Source organism: Mus caroli, chromosome 5 (genome assembly GCF_900094665.2).
Source record: "Mus caroli chromosome 5, CAROLI_EIJ_v1.1, whole genome shotgun sequence".
NCBI classification, from domain to species: Eukaryota; Metazoa; Chordata; class Mammalia; order Rodentia; family Muridae; genus Mus; species Mus caroli.
The window spans coordinates 48,240,558-48,245,639 of NC_034574.1; positions in this window are offsets into that span (position 1 = coordinate 48,240,558).

Below are 5,082 nucleotides of genomic sequence, written 5' to 3' on the forward strand. Positions count from 1 at the left end.
TCCCGGAGCCAAGATGGCACTCTCTGCAGGGCAGGTCTCTCGAGAATTTCTCTTTCAAGACCTATAAAAATTGTGTTGGAGTCTTGTTGGGGATTGCACTGAATCTGTAGATTGCTTTTGTAAGATGGCCATTGTGACTATGTTAATCCTACCTATGCATGAGCATGGGGATCTTTCCATATTCTGATATCTTCTTCAATTTTTTTTCTTCAGGGACTTGAAGTCATACAGATCTTTCACTTACTTGGTTAGAGTTACATCAAGATAGTTTATACTATTTGTGTCTATTGTGAGGGATGTTGTTTCCATAATTTCTTTCTCAGCCTGTTTATTATTTATATAAAGGAGGGCTCCTAATTTCTTTGATTTAATTTTGTATCCAGCCAGTTTGCTGAAAGTGTTTCTTTTGGAGAATTTTGGAGCCTATTATGTATACTATCATATAATCTACAGATTATACTTAAGCAGTAAACCAACAGGAGTCCTCTGATAAAGGAGCCATCTTGAAATTATCCAGAGCATTTTATTTTAATTAAAAAGAGTTAAGGATTCTGTGTGTCTATGTGTGTTTATATTCCCTCACATATGTACATGTATATATGAACATGTTCTTGTCTGTATGTGTGCATGTGATGTCGACAGGTTAATGGTTGGTGCCTTCCTCAGTGGCTATTCACCTTGTTTGTGAGGCAGATTCTCTCACTGAACATGCAACATGATAATTTGCTAGTCTGGAGAGCTAGTAACCTTTAGGGGTCCTTGTTTTCCTACTCTTACAGCTTTGGAGTTACAGGGCTAGCCACTGTGCTCTATCACCACACCTGGCAAAGTCCTTTCCCATGTAATTGGACCATCCACAAGCTTCCAGAGATGTTTTTAACAAATTCTAACCTTTTGCAGATTTATTAGTTCTTGATTTGCTAGGGTGAATCAGAACTCACTTGCGGAAAAAAGGCAACCCCCCCGTGAGTCAGGGCTAAGCCTTGTGTCTGACCTAAGATGAGCAAAAGCTTGAGAACTCTGGTAAAGTTAGTCTAATGGCACAGGATCACTGAAAGAATGAGGCCGAGTCATGCATAGTAGAATACTACCATTCTAAGTTGCTAAGTCACTAAGTCTCTAACATTTATTTATAATAGCTACCTTTGTTTAAGATGTCAAATCAGTGTTCAACAATAAAACAAAACAAAACTAAACAACAACAACAAACACATACTAAAAAGCAAAGGCAGAATTTGAAGAGGCCTAAACAGAGTAACTAACTATGGCTGTTTGAATGAGAATGGCCTCCATAAGATCATATGTTTGAATTTGTAGTCTGTAGAGCTGTTTTGTAAGGATTAGGAGGTGTGGGCTTGTTGGAATAGGCATGTCACCATGGGTGGACTTTTGAGATTTCAAAAGCACACTCCAGTTTCAGTGTTTCTCTAGACCTTCTGCTTGTGGAAGAGGTAAAGTTCTCTGCTACTGCTTCAGCACCTGGCTATCTGCTTCCTTCCATGATAATCTTGGACTACTTATCCCTCAACCATAAACAAACTTAAGGAAGTGCTTGCTTTGATAAGAGTTGCCTCTGTCAAGGTGTTTCTTCACAGCAGTAGAACAATAGCTTAGTGGTGTGAGGTGGAATCTCAGGATTGTTTTGATTTGCATTTCCCTGATGATTAAAGATGTTGAACATTTTTCAAGTGCTTCTCAGCTCTTCGGTATTCCTCAGTTGAGAATTCTTTGTTTAGCTCTGTACCCCATTTTTTAATAGGGTTATTTGAATTTCTGGAGTTCAGCTTCTTGAGCTCTTTGTATATATTGGATATTAATTAGTCCCCTATCAGATTTAGGATTGGTAAAAATCCTTTCCCAATCTGTTGGTGGCCTTTTTGTCTTATTGACAGTATCTTTTGCCCTACAGAAGCTTTGCAAGGATCAAAAATTCAGGTGACAGCAGATGCTGGCTAGGATGTGGAGAAAGAGGAACACTCCTCCATTGCTGGTGGGATTGCAAGCCTGTACAACCACTCTGGAAATCAGTCTGGTGGTTCCTCAGAAAACTGGACATAGTACTACCGGTAGATTCTGCAATACCTCTCCTGGGCATATACCCAGAAGATGTTCCAACTGTTAATAAGGATATATGCTCCACTATGTTCATAGCAGCCCTATTTATAATAGCCAGAAGCTGGAAAGAACCCAGATGTCCCTCAACAGAGGAATAGATACAGAAAATGTGGTACATTTATATAATAGAGTACTACTCAGCTATTAAAAAAATGAATTTATGAAATTCTTGGACAAATGGATGTATCTGGAGGATATCATCCTGAGTGAGNTAACCCAATCACAAAAGAAGTCACTTGATATGCACTCACTGATAAGTGGATATTAGCACAGAAACTTAGAATACCCAAGCTACAATTTCCAAAACACAAGAAAATCAACAAGGAAGACCAATGTTTGGATACTTCATTCCTCCCTTGAATAGGGAATAAAATACCCATGGAAGGAGTTGAAGAGGCAAAGTTTGGAGCTAAGACGAAAGGATGGACCATCCAGAAAGTGTCCCACCTGGGGGTCCATCCCATAATCAGCCACAAACCCAGACACTATTGCATATGGCAGCAAGATTTTGCTGAAAGGATCCCGATATAGCTGTCTCCTGTGAGGCTATGCCAGTGCCTGGGAAATACAGAAGTGGATGCTCTCAGTCATCTATATGATGGAACACAGGGCCTCCAATGGAGGAACTAGAGAAAGCACCCAAGGAGCTGAAGGGGTCTGCAACCCTATAGGTGGAACAACAATATGAACTAATCAGTACTCCCAGAGCTTCTGTCTCTAGCTGCATATGTAGCAAAAGATGGCCTAGTTGGCCATCACTGGGAAGAGAGGCCCCTTGGTCTAGCAAACTTTATATGCCCCAGTACAGGGGAATGCCAGGGCCAAGAAGTGGGAGTGAGTGGGTAGGGGAGCAGGGCTGGAGGAGGCTATAGGGAACTTTTGGGATAGCTTTTGAAATGTAAATGAAGAAAATATCTAATAAAAAATTTTAAAAAAGGACAATAGCTTATACATTATCCTTGAAATAAAGATGCAGAAAGAAATGCTGGAGGTTTGAAAAAAAAAAAGACTACACTAGAATAACATGAATACCTTTGGAGGCCTCATTAGGAGACTTGGTATGGCTGAGAGCCTCTGTGCTTAAAAACATAACATTGGAAATTTTAAGACTGATGGGCAAAGTGAGGGGAGAGCTGAAATCCTGATAACCCTCTAAGAGTACTGAAGAACCTTTTCCAGGACCATGGATAATAGAAGAACAGGAAAGAAAAGAAACAGACAGAAACAGAAGCAGTACTTGACATAAGAACAACTAAGAATTTTGCAAATTAATGTCAGCCACCAAATCACAGATTAAGAAGCCTAGAATAGACCAAACATAAGTGGTTCCCCAGAAAAAAAGAAAGAAAAATCCTCAAAAACTCAGACATGTAATATTTAAACCTGAGAGAAAAAATTATAAGATTCTAGAAAGCAGTAAAAGCCAACCAATATATTGCTATAGAGTGGCAATGGTCAAAATGATGTGTTGCTTTTTCTTGAAAACCAGGCAAGCAAAGAGATAGCAGAGCAAAATGCATGAGGTTTGGAAAGAGAAAGAAATAGAGAAAAAAAAAAACCCTCAGCAACCTAGAGGGCTGTATTGTGTGAAATTATTTCCCAAAAGTGAGATGGAAATAAAAACTTTGGCAACAAAAATTGGACGAATTTATTGTCAGTGTACCTGTGCCTTACAAGAACTGTTAAAAGAATTGCTTCAGAGCCAAGGAAAACAATATATCAGAAACTGAGGTCTATATAAAGGAAAGCTGTGTGAAGGAGCATACAATTCTTGCCCATTTTGAGTTGAATTTAACAGAGGAGAGTTAATTCAAAATAACAAGTGCAATACTATATTTGATAAGGAATACTTAGGAAATATATATATATATATATATATATATACTGCTTGAAAATAAATTAAGTCATACAATATTCAAAATGAAGTAGATATAATCATCACATCAATTTTATAAGGAAGAGAAATTACAATATCATGTCAGGAGATACAGAAAAAGCATCTAAGAAAAAAATACAGTGTCACTCTTGAAACACACACACACACACACACACACACACACATGCTGGCACACGCACACACATATGCACACAAAATAGTAAATTAGGAATGAAGACTAACTTCCTCAATTTTGTAAATGAAATAATCATTTAAAAATCCAGCAACTGACATCCTACATAGTGACAAGAAAACTCAGGTTTGAGCAAGAGAGTATATTGTTCCTACAATATACTGAAATCTCCACTGATAAAATAAGAAAGAGAAAAAGTATATGATATGCATGAATTGGAAACATAAATGAAGTGTCTCTGTAGCTGATATGATCCTTTATGCTGGTGAGATTTGACACTGTACATATTTTATATTTGGTCATTCTAAGAGTTATGTAGAAAGATCCCATCAGGATTTTATTTTGCATTTGCCTGATAATGTATAATGTGAAGTATCTATTCACACGCTTAATGTCAGTGTGCATATCTTCATGAGGTATCCATTCATGCCTTTAAAAACATAATTGTTTTCTTCTCTTTGTAACATAATAAATAATAAGTTATTCTTTATAAAGTTAACACACAAAAATAAATCCTTTCTATCTCATAAATACAGTAAAAATTAAAACAAAAATATAGTTCTATTTACTTTCACTTTTGTCAAAGTAAAATGCCACATATACATCTAACTAATCATGTTCATTATCTTTATGGTGGATCCTCCAAAATTTTGTTAAAATCATAGTTATTTTAAACAAATGAAGAGACAGCTAAAGATTTTATGTTTGTAGATGTGATGGTTTGTATATCCTTGGACCAGGGAGTGGCACCATCTGAAGGTGTGGCCTTGTTGGAATTGGTGTGACCTGGTTGGAATGGGTGTGTCACTGTGGGTGGGGGTATAAGACCCTCACCCTAGTTGCCTGGAAGTCAGTCTTCCACCAGCAGCCTTTGGATGAAGACATAGAACTCTCAGCT